This window comes from Platalea leucorodia (genome assembly GCF_965183815.1).
Source record: "Platalea leucorodia genome assembly, chromosome: 3".
Taxonomy (NCBI): domain Eukaryota; kingdom Metazoa; phylum Chordata; class Aves; order Pelecaniformes; family Threskiornithidae; genus Platalea; species Platalea leucorodia.
This window is the reverse complement of record NC_138825.1, coordinates 104,187,452-104,204,084: the sequence shown is the minus strand read 5'-3', so window position 1 is coordinate 104,204,084 and position 16,633 is coordinate 104,187,452.

Below are 16,633 nucleotides of genomic sequence, written 5' to 3'. Positions count from 1 at the left end.
CGAGGGTACTGAGGGAGCTGGCAGAGGAGCTGGCCAAGCCACTCTCCCTCATTTATCAGCAGTCCTGGTCAACCGGGGAGGTCCTAGATGACTGGAAGTTAGCAAATGTGACACCTATCTACAAGAAGGGTCGGAAGGAGGATCTGGGGAACTACAGGCCTGTCAGCCTGACCTCGCTGCCAGGGAAGGTCATGGAACAAATCATCCTGAGTGCCATTATGCAGCAAGTGTGGGACAACCGGGGGATCAGGCTCAGCCAGCATGGGTTTATGAAAGGGAGATCCTGCTTCACTAACCTGGTCTCCTTCTATGACATGGTGACCCTCTCAGTGGATAAGGGGAAGGCTGTGGATGTTGTCTACTTGGACTTTAGTAAGGCCTTTGACACTGTCTCCCACAGCATTCTCCTGGAGAAGCTGGCTGCTCACGGCTTGGATAAGTGCACTCTGCACTGGGTTAAAAACTGGCTGGACGGCTGAGCCCAGAGAGTGGTGGTGAATGGAGTCAAATCCAGTTGGTGGCCAGTCATGAGTGGTGTTCCCCAGGGCTCAGTGTTGGGGCCGGTCCTGTTTAATATCTTCACTGATGATCTGGATGAGGGGATTGAGTGCACCCTCAGTAAGTTTGCAGATGACACCAAGTTGGGTGGAAGTGTCGATCTGCTGGAGGATAGGAAGGCCCTACAGAGGGACCTGGACAGGCTGGATCATTGGGCCGGGGCCAACTGTATGAGGTTCAACAAGGCTCAGTGCCGGGTCTTGCACTTGGGTCACAACAACCCCATGAAACACTACAGGCTTGGGGAGGAGTGGCTGGAGAGCTGCCTGGCTGAAAAGGACCTGGGGGTGTTGGTTGACAGTCGCCTGAATATGAGCCAGCAGTGTGCTCAGGTGGCCAAGAGGGCCAGTGGCATCCTGGCCCGTATCAAGACTAGTGTGGCCAGCAGGACCAGGGAGGTGATAGTGCCCCTATACTCGTCATTGGTGAGGCTGCACCTCGAGTACTGTGTTCAGTTTTGGGCCCCTCACTCCAAGAAGGACATTGAGGTGCTGGAGCATGTCCAGAGAAGGGCAACGAAGCTGGTGAAGGGTCTAGAGCACAAGTCTTATGAGGAGTGGGTGAGGGAACTGGGGTTGTTTAGTCTGGAGAAGAGGAGGCTGAGGGGAGACCTTATTGCTCTCTACAACTACCTGAAAGGAGGTTGTAGCGAGGTGGGGGTTGGTCTCTTCTCCCTAGTAACAAGCGATAGGACGAGAGGAAACGGCCTCAAGCTGCGCCAGGGGAAGTTTAGATTGGATATTAGGAAAAACTTCTTCACCAAAAGGGTGGTCAAGCATTGGACCAGGCTGCCCAGGGAAGTGGTTGAGTCTCCATCCCTAGAGGTATTTAAAGGACGGATAGACATGGTGCTCGAGGACATGGTATAGTGATGGACTTGGCAGTGCTAGTTTAATGGTTGGACTTGATGATCTTAAGGGTCTTTTCCAACCTTAACTATTCTATGATTCTATGATTATCTCAGACCATGAATTGCGAAGGGGTGTTTGAAGCTTATAGAACTCATGTCTTCATGTAACTCTGTATTTTTTCTTTTTTTCTTTTTTTTTTTTTTTTAAATGAGTAGCTTTTTTTAAGGCACACACTTAGAAAGGTATGTTTTATTATAATGTTGGAAGACTTACAACCTATTTACAATAGCCAGTATTGTTAGCAAGTAATGCATTGTCATTTTGGCATTGCCCTAATATTATATCACCAAAATTCTTTTCCTAGTGATGAAATAGTTTAATACACCAATAAAATGCCACTACTGTGATGATATGTTTATCTTTAATATAGCATTCACTGGTTCTGAAGGTTCAAGTTTAAACAGAGGTAATTGATAGAATAATACAAATAAGTTCTTGTATATACATATTTCATTTAAATTAGTTTATATTGATTAATTTAAGTAAAGCATTTTGAAGAGAACAGATTTGTATGCAAGGGGATATTGCCTTCATAATAACAGAGAGCAATAATGATCCAGATTTTAACAGCTGCATGAAAATATATCTTTGTATTAAATCACATGAAAGAAATACTTTCAGTGGAGCAGCTACAGAAAAAAAATTGAAATTGAAGGGAAAGTACCAAACAGATCGATGGCTTCTCATTAATGAAAGTTTTAGGAAGTTATGTATCCTGAGATACAGTAGCTGCACTTTATGCGTATACATACATATACCTATACATATGCACAAGTTTTGATAAAACTCTGTGTATGTGTGGAGCACTTGAGAGTGTGTGTGGGACAGTAACATTAATATTTTAAAATGTATAAATCCTTCCATTTCATTTTTATGGCTGTCAGTGTTTTAGCTTTTAGGATGCAGTTTGTTAGATTGATTCTCAGGCCAGGAAAAAACATTTTGCAAGGATTCAGCAGAGTAATCTACTTGGTTTTCAAGAGCAAAGTGCATCTTCCTTCCCTATAAAAAAGATTGTAACTTTTCTGAACAGCATTAGAGACTAAGCAGAAAGTGATCAAGACAGGAAAGGTGACAGGGAAATATCCCTTGGGTAACCAAAGGTCTATTGGGGAACAGATGAAAACCAGTTATGATTTTCTAGAAGTTATAGCTGCTTTAAGAGTATACACAGACTGTGTTTTATAGCCTGTGTTTTGTTTTATCATCCAACATTCTGTTTAATATCCTCCAAATATATTGGCAATGTTAGGAAGGACAGAAAACTATCTAATTAGGAGAGGCATTTTTTATGCTGATTACATTTACAAACCTGATTGATGCAGGACCTTGCAAAGTATGTAGCAGATTATACTGATAACACGCATTTTTTTATATAGCAATGGTTACCCATTGCCTGAGAATGGGGGATATTTAACAAAGTCCCATTAAAAGAAGCCATCTGTATGATAATATAGGCATATATACACTCATTTGAGTATGAACTAATCAGAAAATTCTAATGTCCCAACTGTTTAACCTTTTGAACACAAGAGCTGTTTTTCCCTTTTTCATGGTAAAAGTCTGTGTTCTGCCATTAGAAGGTGATAGAAAATATCCCTGCAATTCACGTATTCAAGTTAAATCTTGAGAAGCTGTTTATACTAATAAAATCAAAGTCACGGAAGAAAAGAATGACCCCAAAAAGTCTATCATTCCATCCTGAGGCAGGATCAGTCCAAAGAGGCAGCTATCTAACCTGGCCTTAAAGACCTTCAGATTCCAGTCTTCCCAGGTAATTCAGTGCTTCTGAGCACTCAGCATTACAGAGGTTAGTAATTCTATCTGAATATTTTGTACAGTGATTTAAATCTTTAGCTCTATTCATTGTATGAAGACTATTATTATGCCATCTCCAGACAAAACGGTTCTAAGCTCAATTTACAGAAAAAAATGTTTTTTCAGTTTTTTCTCTTAGGTCTTGTCTTTAGACCCCTGATCATTCTCACAGCTATCTGCAGTATCTTATCCAATTTGTACACACCTTTATTAACTGCAATAACCTAAACTGTTGAAAAGATTTGAAGGATTATTCACATTTCATGTAAGTTATACTTGATATTTAAATATGTCAGAATGATATTTGCCTTTTGCACAAGGCACAACATTGGCAGCTCATGTTCAGCTTGTGATCTGTTCCCTCCAGATCCATATCAGAAGAACAGCTGCCTAACCAGTTGTTCCCCGTCATGTATTCATGCAATTGACGATTATTGTCTAAGAAAAATACCTTGCACTTGCTCCTTATTAATTCCATCCTGTTCTTTAAAAGACCATCTAAGAATGAAGTAGAACATTAATTTTTCTATAATTCATCTGACTTTCAGTTTGGTTGCCACGTGGAAGATGAGGTTTTACAATCTATTTATGCCTACAAAGCAAGAATGTGGGTCATAGTAACATAAGGTACAAACACAAGGTTAAAGCAGTTGAGGATCTGGGAAATAAATGCTACAGAAATAAAAAACAGATAGAAGTACTCAATCTGTAGCACCTTGAATGCTATGTGGAAAACATATCAATGATAAACACTTTTGGTATGTATTCAAGAAAGAATTTAAGGATTAAATGAATAATGCAGTGTAAACATGCACTCAGGTTGTCATAACAGAGTCTGGAAGTTATATACTTACATGGTCTGCAAAAGACATTACCTGGGCAGCAGCATGGAACAAACCTTCCCAGGGCAGAGGTGGCACATGGCAGTAAGTAAATAGGAACTGAAAAGGCAGAAGAGACAGGTCCAGGGCCCTAACTTCAAACAAAGCCAAAGACAAGGGAGCTCACATTTCAACTTTAAACCATCATATAGGTACAAAAGAAGCTATGCCTTGGAGACTTCCTAATGGTGCATTGCACATGACTGCATTGCAGTTGAGAACTGACTCACCATCTCTAGGGTGGTAAGTGTACTCTGGATGAAATTACTTGCAGTGCACCATTCTGTTAATATTTTTGTTGTTCAGAAGGTTGGAATTGGGGCAAGGGAGACTGGATGACACTTGCTGTAGGTCCTTATCCATTCTTTTGTTAACCAGCTGTCAATATTTTACAAAATAGGAAAATACTAGGCTGCATTGTCCAGGCTGGTAGCCTTTAAACACCATCCTTTCTAGCTGCACAGTCGTCAAGTTTCAATAGCAGCATCAGAAGATTGTGGTACAGCCGCTGAAAATTTAAGTTACAGTTTATTGTTGTCGTGGATTGACCTCAGCCAGCATCCAAGCACCCACCCAGCTTCTCACTCACTCCCCTCTCCCATGGGATGAGGAGAAAATAGAAGGAAGGGGAGAAAACTTGTGGATCAAAGATAATGGCAGATTAATAGGTGAAGCTGAGCATGCAAGCAAAGCAAAAAGAAGAATTTGTTCACTACTTCCCATTGACTGGCAGATGTTTAGCCCCCTCCTGGAAAGCAGGGCCTCAGCATATGTAACAGTTTACTGGGAAGATAAACACCATAACCACAAACATCCCTGTTCCTTCCCTTGAGGTTTTGTTGCTGAGCATGACATCACATGGTATGGAATATCCCTTTGGCCACTTTGGGTCACTCCCTGCCTACTCAATGGGTGGGGAAAAGAGTGAGAAACAGAGGCCTTGAGGCTGTGCAAGCACTGCTCAGCAATACCCCAAACTCGTGTGTTACCAACGCTGTCTTTCCAAAACACTGCACCATGCAGCTGCTATGAAAAAAGTTAACCCCATTCTAGCCAGTACGATTCCCCATCAAAATCTGTATAAAATACATGAGGCATGAGCATGCATCTAAAATATGCCTTCTCAGGGGAGTTTAGATGCAAGACTGACTGTTTTCAGTATCACAAGAAGTCTTAAGTAGCTAATAATTGTCAGAGAATCAGTTCAAGAAAAGCTCCGCTGTGTCTTTCTCTTTTTTTTTCATTGGCACTGCATATAATCTTCAGAAGTGCACAGCTCATTCAAGTGGGTGTTGACTTTAGTACTTATGTTTTTGATCTTCAGACTCCAAGGTATTTACCTAACAGACCTAACTACTTTCAGTGATGTTACAGGTAGCCCATTAACTTCGTGAGGTAGTTATGTAATTACATATATCCCGAGGATGGCAAGAAAGATGACTACTAATTGTATCAGTTCATTAAGTCTGTTTTAAAATAGGTGACACCAGATATTCTGAAAGAAAAGGTGTATTCTAACTATCTCTTCTATGGTCTTTTCTACTGCCGTAATTACCCAGGGACCAAGGAGAATACTGACAAAGTTTACATTACCTAAGTCAATGAAAATGAATAGCTTTTGCTCTGCTGTTCTCAACTGAAAACAGAAGTAAAAAAAATTGAAGGGCATGTGAAGAAATGCAACTTTTTTATAAAGTTCCGTATGAGTCTAATCTTGATGTCTAAATAATATAATATCTGTAACTGCAAATTTATAATTTAGATAAAGAACTAATTTGAAAACCTCAAAAAAAACTTATTAAAAAGTAATGCAAGGACAGCAGTATGAAGGAAACCTGACCCTAGATAGGTTCAGAAATTTTGAAGGCTAGTGTACAGAAGACAAGTTAATTGCAGTTAATCATAACAGTAGGCTTTATTAGCTTTTATATTACAACATAACCTAATTGCAAAGATGTCCTTTCAACTGCCTGTGACCATATTCTGATTTGTGCTGATTCATAAGCTCTTGTGACTACAGGGCAAATAGAGTATGTTACACCTCAACTGGAGTTTATCATCTTACTTTATTAGATACAAGACATATGAATGTTTTTAGATGGAATTCTGTAATTCACTTAATCAAAGTCGTAACTTAAATCATACAAATGTCCCCAAGAAGTTAGTAAAAATGCTAACTTCATAAAAAATATTGTTCTTTAGTCCCTCAAAAAGCATTGTAAATTCTATAAAATTTTGGTTGTGGCTATAAATGAAAGCAAAAGAAAAATGGCAAATATTAAATAGGAGTAGCTATAACACAGTGGAAAAAAATGTTATTATCAGTTCTTTGAACTGAAGAGCAGAAACAGAAAGACACAACTCTGGATGAAAATTTTTTATGGAAAAGTTTTCTTCAAAAAATGCCACAAAATATTTATTTTTACAGCATTTTTAACAGAATAATAGTCAAAATAAGTAATTTGGATTTTGATTTGTTCAGTAATGTCCCATTATATAGTTTTAAATGCATTAATTTCATACAGAATGTAACCTTGTCATTATCTATTATCTATATTTTAAAATGTTTCATTACATATTTATTGCAACATTTTCATTATTTTTGATTGCATATATGTATACTATAATGTGTTTAAGTAAAAAAGAGGATAGAGAAATAATAATAAAAATATAAATGTTTCAGTATTTTTGAAAGACATTTCAATATTTCTAATTTTTAAAAAATCTCTTTTAATGACAACATTAAAATTTCTCTTTGTTTACTATTAACAAAAATAACTTTTTACCTTTAACTCTAAGAGTTATTATATTCTGCAAATACATCTCCTGTTAATGGGTGTCTTCTACGAATAACTGTTTAATTTCAGAGTGTATAGCAGGAAGAAAGATGGGGAGGAGGAAGGGAAGGGAAGGGAAGGGAAGGGAAGGGAAGGGAAGGGAAGGGAAGGGAAGGGAAGGGAAGGGAAGGGAAGGGAAGGGAAGGGGAGGGGAGGGGAGGGGAGGGGAGGGGAGGGGAGGGGAGGGGAGGGGAGGGGAGGGGAGGGGAGGGGAGGGGAGGGGAGGGGAGGGGAGGGGAGGGAAGGGGAGGGAAGGGGAGGGAAGGGGAGGGAAGGGAAGGGGAGGGAAGGGAATTTTTCTGCCAGACTGAAGAAAGCAATTTTTTGTAACAAATAAAAGAAACAGGGTTCACATTTTAGTCCATTGTCTTAGGTATTAATATGGCTAAATCTGTGAGTACACTGTCATGAAGTTCTTCCTGACTATCAGTTAGTGTCTTTTTATTTGCAGTGAATATTCACTATTTCATAATTTATAAATAACAAAAAAAATTGTCTCACTAAATACTTTGAAATATGAGATTAGTCATTAGTCTGCCTTTTTTGCTTGAACTATATCCAGCCTCCAGCAGCAAGTTATAGTGTAAATACATAGAATATCATTGTACTGATTAAACATAATTTATCTATTAATATCCTTATATAACAGAGTCTCAGCCTTGGAGGAACATTATAGCTTATACCCAGTATTTCAGAATAGAAGTCTAGTTCCAATTTAAGGAGTCTAGAAGAGGGACTGTTTTAAGGAGTTTCTTCCTTTCTTCTTGCCTTTATTATTGCATTTCAGGCCAAGATCTTTCACCTTTGATTTTTTCTTTTTCTGTGTATTACTTTACACTGTTCTTCCTATGTGAATCCACGCAACAGCTTTTTTTTTTCATTATAATCTTCAGTTTGGTTGTGAAATCACACATTGTGCAAGGCATAGTATGCTCAGGACAGGATTGCACAGCAGCATCATATGCTCTTAAGGACACTGGATGTGATTCTTTTTTTTAATTCACTTTTAGAAGTAGTTCTATCTCACTTGAAATTGTACCTCTTCATCATGGGGATAGAGACTTAACTCAGTAGCTGTCTTCCCTTGAGACATGCAGTGACAGACTGTAGTTTATTGGAACACTCACTTGGTTAGCAGAGGACTTGATTTCTTTTAAAATCCTTGTTTTCTTCTAAAGAATTTTAAGTAATTCGAATCCTTATTTCATATCTTGGAAAATATGTTCAAGATTATGTTCAAGATTATGTTCAAAATATGTTTAAGATTAACAAAATGCAGAAGGCCATAGCAGAGAAGAGCCTGCCAAGGATGAAGTTTGAAGAAATACAGAACTATAGAGTCTTTCATTAGCTCCACACAAGGGCAATGGGAGGGCAGCACTGCCCAAACATGCCATTCAGAAATGAGGCATAACTCAGGAAGAATATATGGATAAAAATCCCCAGAACAGGATTTCTGTGACCAGTGGTAATGAAGGTAAAATGCTAAAGTTGTGGATAAAAATTTGTACTGCTACAAGTGGCTCAAATAACCCCCAATCAAAGCTGTCAGGTACATAGATCACCCCTTTTCTTCAACAGCTATGATGATTTTAACCTTTTCAAAAAGAATCTTTAAAAGTTTTCCCCCCAATTCTCAGTCAATGCCTTTCACTGAAACTCAAAAAAAAATTATATATTCATCCACGTGGCCTAAATAACTAAACTAAACAAAACAAAAACAGATGGCCTTAAAGAGATCTGTGTGTACTTAATTGCTTTATTTTCTGATTCTTGTTAAGTTTGCCCATTTTTCACTCCTCTTAACATTGTGTCATTGTGCCAAATACCATAAGATACTTGATTACTTTTCTAAAGGGTCCGAGAAAATCATTCACCTTTCTCAAATTTAGCCATGGAAAAAATATCTCCATTAGGGGAACCCTTTCCATCCTAAGAATGAAGCCTTAAGAGGAATAAGAGGAAACATCTACAAGATGGTGTCTCTCTCTGTTGATCTCGTGTCAAACAAACAGTATAGAAAAGACATTGGAGTTTTAAAAGGCTAAAGTTAGATCACAGGTTCATAAGATAATTCAGAGTGGAAAGGACATCAGAAGGTTTCTAGTCCAATCTCCTGTCCAAACGGCAACCTGCTGCACTGCTTAGCTGTCTTTATGGTGAAGAAGCCTTTCCTTATACACAGTCTGAACCTCCCCTGTTTCAGTTTAAGTTCATTGTCTTCTTGTCTTCCCACTACACGCTCCTGTGAAAAGCCTGTCAAGTCTCCTTGATAGTGTCCCCGTAGGCACTGGAAGTCTGCTCTTAGGTCACCCTGAAGTTGTCTTTTCTCCAGGCTGAACAAGCCCAGCTCTCTCAGTTTCCCCTTACAGGGCAAGTGTTCCAGGCCTGATCATCTTGGTGGTCTCTACGGAATTCATTCAAGTTTATTAACTTCTTTCCTGTATTGGGACGGTGGGGGAGGAAGGATCTGAAATTGAGCAGAATATTCCAGTTGTGGGCAGAGCCAATTAAAGGGAAAGAATCACTTTTCTTCATCTACTCACTGTGCTCCTGTTATTATAGCCCCAGATGCTGCCAGGGCTCACTGCTGGCTCATGCTTATGCTCAGCCCGCTGCCCATAAGGATTCCCAGAGCCTCTTCAGCAGGACCATTCCTCAGGTAGGCAGGACCCAGCCAAAACCAGGGGCCATCTGATATGCTCCAGGGCTGGGCTGCCATTCAAAAAAACCTGGACAGGCTGGTGGAATGGGCAAACGGGAGCCTCATGAAACTCAGTGAGGACAAGTGGAAGGTCCTGAACCTGAGTTGGGGCAATCCCCAATAGCAACACAGACTGGGTGATTAATTCATTGACAACAGCCCTGTAGAGAAGGACTTGGGGATACTGGCAGATGAAAAATTGGACATAAGCTGACAATGTGCATTTGCAGCCCAGAAAGCCAATTGTATCCTGGGCTGCATCAAAAGAAGCATGGCCAGCAAGTCGAGGGAGGTGATTCTGCCCCTCTACACCACTCTCATAAGACCCCACCTGGAGTACTGAATCCAGCTCTGGGGTCTCCAGCACAAGAAAGACAGGGGCCTGCTAGAATGGGTCCAGAGGAGGGTCATGAAAATGATCAGAGGGCTGGAACACCTCTCCTCTGAAGAAATGCTGAGAGACTTGGAGTTGTTCGGCCTGGGGAAGAGAAGGTTCTGTGGAGACCTTATTGTGGCCTTTCAATATATAAAGGGGGCTTATAAGAAAGATGGAGAGAGACTTTTTACCAGGGTCTGTAGTGACAGGACAAGGGACAACAGCTTTAAACAAAGAGGGTAGATTTAGATTAGATAGAAGGAAGAAATTTTTTTTTATGAGGGTAGTGAGACACTGGAACAGGTTGCCCAGAGAAGCTGTGGATGCCCCATCATTGGAAGTGTTGAAGGTTGGGCTGGATGGGGCTTTGAGCAACCTGTTCTAGTGGAAGATGTCCCTGCCCATGGCAGGGGGTTTGGAACTAGATGATCTTCAAAGGTCCCTTCCAACACAAACTATTCTATGATTCTAAAAAAACAATTACCCCCAATACCATCTATCAAACAGTGTCCAAGAGAGTCTGCAAAATCTAGGTAACACCACCAGAACCTATTTTTAACTATGCATTGTGTGGAAAAGATGCTCTTTTTCTTTGTTTTGAATGTGCAAACTGGTGGTTTTATTTGATAACTCCTGTTCTTTTACTTAATAGAGACAGCTGTTGTCTGTTGACCTTAAGATGCAGGATATTAAAAACTTCTATCATATCCCTCCCTGCTCTGTGCTTGTCTGTTTTCCAGACTAGTGGTCCTGATTATATCTCAACACTTCTCATGAAAGTTAAGCCATACCTTTGATCACCTGTGAGGTCTCTTTGTTTTCAGTTTCTACTATATCTCTTTTGAACTGGGATTCCACAACTACACTGGGTATTAGAGGTACATTTACACTGTGAATTAATAGTTAGAAATAATGATGTTTTACTCCTACTTAGACATTTAGCCTGCTTAGATTCTCGTCTGCAACCAAAGGCACCAACATATTTTGCAAATCTTATCTTGAAGTACCTAACTTGCTCTGAAAGTTAGATTACATAATGTCAACCTCGATTTTGAGAATGGAATGAAAAATACTGGACAATTCTAAATATGTTTGTTTACTGTGCCTAGATGTCAGAAATAAAGTACAATATATTAACTTGCTTATTTGGGGAAATTCATGCACAGAGAGTTAGGAGTGTCCATTTACAGTGTACTGTCAGAAATTAACTTTCTGTAAAGACATTCAGTGTGCCCTAGATGTGAAACATTTCTCTCCATTTTCAGAGTAGAGTCAACTACTTCATGCAGAGGCATTCTTAATTCACAATGAGAGTACACACACAGAGAGTTATTGAAAAATAACATGTATACTGTAAATAAACACTTTAGCTTACTGAGCATTTGCCTCCTGATGTTGGCAGGCCCTTTGATACATGAGCAATATGGCAGACAAAGAATAACAGCTCTTGTTCATTCTAAACAGAATATCTGATAAGCCACTGTGATCACAGGTGTCTGCTCTGATAGTGTGGCATTTTCACAAAGACTAGTTCTGGGCACTTCTTCATGACATTTTTAGCAATTTTTTGACTCTTTACGTAAGTCTTTTTGACGAACCCTGCATAAGGCTTTATATGTCTCTGGACATGTGGGTTGCCCTGTAGTTAATCAGCAATTGAAGGAAAGAATTTGAGGATCTCAGCTTTGTATTTAGTTGCATGAACTGATACTGGCTATGTTTAGTCCTCCTCTTTATGATTTTGGTGAAAGAAAGATTTTTTTCTCAACTATTGAATATGAATTCTAGCCAATAATTTCAGACTGTTGATTTTTTTTTTTTTGCCTTTTAGAAAATTATGACTGTGCCAACAAGAAATACATTAAGTGGAATGGCATCAAATTGTTCTTTAACAATTTATTGAAAACACTTCTTAAAATACCTAAAGCATTTCATAGGCAAGTATAAGAAGTCAAATTTTAAGAACTGTAAGTTAATAAGTGAGCAAAATCTCCTAACAATTCTAGGCTTCCTTTCATACATAAACATGCTCTCTTAAACTTTGCTTATTCTTATCTTGTTAATAACGTTTTTTTCTTAACAAGTTTCTCCAAAATTTTAAAAGCGTTCAGGACCTCATTTTTTATGTCAAGAAATGCTTCCTGAATGAGATTGAATGCCATTATTTTGTCCTGACTTTGGGAAGGCTTCCAACCTTTCTGGAATCAGATTAATAAATCACACATTATATGAAACAGAATTAAAAAAATACAAAAATTTTAAAAAGCTAAAGGGCTTAGCAGCCAAAATAACATTAACAGTCCCTGGAAACTTTTTGGCATTGTACAGAATAATAGCTTAAATAGGTAAAATTTCTCTTTCATCACTTCAGTACAGCCATTTCACTGCATGCCACTTAATTGTTAACACTCCAATAAACAACAAGGATCCTAGGAAACTGTCTGAAAATATCAAGGTCAAATTTGTTCCTTTAGGATCTGCATAGAAAATTCCTATTTAATCCAAAAGCAAACATTTCATTTTCATGCATTTTTAAGAAAAGCAAAGGTTCTCATTCATTACAGACTGATGATGTATATTCCCTTTTTATCACCCATCGGCCAAAATGGGAGACTTGAGTTCAATTCAGTCTTTTTTCTATATGAATTTAAGCTATTTAGTCCATGAAAGAAACAGCCTAGATGATATTTTGTTATATATATATATATATATGTTTGCTCTGTCTTCTTTTGATACTCTTCCACTTTGAAAGCCTGATTAACTAAAACAAAGTCCAAAATATAGCTGTGCTATAATTGGAAATATGATTTACCAACCAAGCTAGAGAATCAGTCCCATGACTGATTTTCTGCTTCAATAACAAGGAAACTGTTTTATAAAAACTGAGGCAGATGTAGCAAAGGGTACTAGAGAGATGTAAAACAAACTCTCCTATGAATTATTAAGTAAAACACTCTTCTCAGAAATGGAAAAATGAGTGGAACTCCTTTGATGCAAAGACATACGGGAAGGTCTTCCTTCGTATTCATGAATCCCAATATTTTTGCTTCCAATTTAAATAATTTTGTGGATTCAAAATAGATTTTCAGGATGACCAAAACAATTTTGTTGAGAAATTAAACACCTACGAAAAAAGCTCTTAAAAATATAATGAAATCCTGTATTAGAAGTTAACCAAAATACTGCATAGGGTGTTTAAGTTCCCAGTAATTTTGCTGGAGTTGTTCACTACCCTTGCACCAACCAGTCATGCCAGGCAATGCTGAATAAAACACAACCTTCATCCCAACTGCAGTTTTCCTTCACTCATTGTGGTTTCTTGTATTCTGATGATATACCATATTCTCTTCAAGCTGGACTTGTGCTTTCTTACCCATCATACTGATCATGTATGTGTTCAAATCCTGTTGTTCTCAGTTATCAATACTTTTAAAATTATAATATTTCAACACCTTGAGGATCTTGGTTTTTTCTTTCCTCCTTCTTTCCTCCATTCCCCCTTTTCCCATACTGTTCTTCCTCCAGACCCTTGCCATTCCCCTGTCCCTCAGCATGTAGCTTTCCCATCCTCCCCCATCCAAATACCATCTTGCAAGCACTGTTGTTTTAGCCACAACTGACCTAACCTGGCAGGTTAAGTCCCACCAGGAATCAGCACTTCTCCCTTCCCCCTGCCAAATCCTCACCTTGGAACAAGCAGCCTAGGAACTGAGAAAGGGCTCGAGAACATAGAAAAGAAAGTTTAGGCCTGCTTCTGCCACTGTTGTATATTTCTGTAATAGTAAATTATAATATGTACTTACATAGTATACAAGTTACAAACAAGTGAAAACACCTTTTAAAATATTCTTGTATCAAATGTGTATTCAAAATTGTGAACACTGAAAGACTATTATTTCCAAAAAAGTGATACAATATTTCTTTGGTATTGGTGTCATACTGGTAGTACAAATTGGTTCAGTGGAAACCTTATTCACCATTTTTTGAAGGAAATTCTCCATATCTTAGTGATTTCATGTCAAAATTAGGCATCTCTGAAATACATTAGTTTTTGCTTTTTAACCAGACTCAGTACAGGTATAATTAGATGAAAATAGGTGTCTAATAGCTAAATGATATCAGAACTTTAATTAGGAGAGGTAGCACACTAAAATCCACTATTGTAATTCTTCTGTGGTCCAAAGCTTGTCTATAATTATGCAAGTAATCTATAAGCTTCTTTCTGTCATATTTCTTCTTATATTCTTATAGGCAATACTTAGCATTGCTCACATCCTGCAGATGCCTTAAAATGCATGAACACTTCTTGAGAAAAAAAAAAAGTGAATGTATCAAAGACTGGAACTAAAAGCTTAAACTTACTAAGCTGAATGCACTTTAAGCTTTAATTTGTCAGTTAAAGAAAATCTGGGGAAAAAATATTACATTCTTCTACTCATAAGTCTTGAACTGTCTTTCCTTTTGGTACAACCTCATAGCTTCACATGAAATAACTTATTTCATCTTTGTGATGATATTTACCAGATTATTTTTTTGTTTGCTTTCTTGTCTTTCAGTTGCACGAATTATCTCCTAGAAGGCTGTTTCTATTACTTTGTAGGATGCATTGTCACCTTCAAACGTACTTAGAAAGTACGTAAAGAATAGAGGATTTGCACCTGGAGTATCCTTAGGGACTACTCAATTGCAATTAATTTAACTAGACACTGGATGTCAGTGTTGCTGTTTTATATTAAAAAAAAAAAAAAAGAAAAAGGCAAAATAAAGAAAATCCAAGGTGTAACCAGAAGTAGGATATAAAAGAAGTCTAATCGAATCATTCAGAACAGCTTAGAAGCTAATTAGCATTCTATATCTTCCTGTAGGAAGAACATGTTGGCTTTAAAGAAGCAGCTCTCCATAAAGGTTTTGATTTCTATTAAGAACAAACAAACAGATGAACAAACACTTAAACTAAATGGACATTTTAGGAATCTGTCACAGGGCTTTTTCATGGTAATTAACATTCAACATTCCATTTAATCAGAAAGATGAACAGTGCACAGTATGAGTGATGATATTTGCTTTATAGTTAATTTTGTACCTGGCTTTCCAAAAAATGCCTTGATGTAACTCACTCCTAAAATCAACAAAATTAATCTCATGACCTTAAAGAATCTGTTTGCTTTTAAACCAGGATTTTATTTTTCAGCAATTTTTAAAAGGGATTTGGACAAGAGCAATAATGGAAAAATATGAATATAATTGCATAAATAAAAGTCTACCCACTAAACAGAACTGTCATAGAATCATAGAATCACAGAATCATTAAGGTTGGAAAAGACCCTGAAGATCATTGAGTCCAACTGTTACCCTTATTGCCACTTTGAAGCAAATTTTACCAAAGACCAGATTTAAAATACTGGATTTCACAGCCAGGTACACATGTAATCTCCTTTGAGGTCTGTCAGAAAGACTAATTCACCTATGGCTTCAAGCCATCATGCAGAATAAAACCCAGTATTAAATGGAATCTCAAAGAAACAACACCCTATTTCACTAGCAACACCTTTCAAGTTATCCTGTTTCAAAACCAAATATCATTTAAGACTTAGCATGTTAGAAAAAGTAAATCCTTAGAAACCTTCATAAAGAATGAAAATTCCTTACATTACAAAGAAATATAATTCTACTGTCTTCATTATAAATGCATTCAGCAGATAGATTGGTGAATCTACCCAAACATTTAAGCTGAACAGCTGAAAACAGACAGTATGAAAAATGAATCTTTTTTTTTTTTTTAAGTTCTTCCTTGGACATCCAAGAAAGCCCCTGAGCATCCAGAATTACTATTGAACTGTGAAATTGCACTTCAGGTAATTTATGTATTAATGAAAGTATTTCAGAAGATAGTACCTGCAACCAACAGAAAGCATACAGATCCACTATCAGACTGATATGGATGGGACAGAGCAAACAAATCCCTTGGGTTTCTAAATAACATCCCAGAAACATCATAGGAAATATTAGGTATGTCAGAAGTGAAAAATTTCAGTCAAGAATATTTCGGTAAAAGTTTATTATGGTATCTCTAGAGAAGAAAAAAAATGTTGGATGGAGAGCAGCAGCAATCACTCTAAAGCTTTTATCATCTCAGAAATGCTGATTACTATTATGCCTGGTCTCAGTCAAAAGCTGGTAATGAAATGAGCTACAGACATCCCTTTAAATGTCTAGATCACGTATTTTGGCAACATCAAGATTTATATAAAATATTTTTCAGATACTTCACATTGAACAGTGAAGGGAAAGTCACAAAGATAAGGGAGTGTTATTCCTTTCTGAGACACCAAGGTATGAATCAACATATCCAACACAAAAGATGATCTCTGATCTGATATTTTATCTCTGAAGAGATAAGCCTGTTGAATTGGGGTGTCTAAGAGTATCTCATGAATAAATTAAAAAGGTTTAAGTCTAAGGAACTGGGGAAGTGAAGAGGGACAGAAGAGAGGTAAAATAATTTTAGAATTCCTGGAGGACACAAGAAAAGAGATTAATTATAGAAG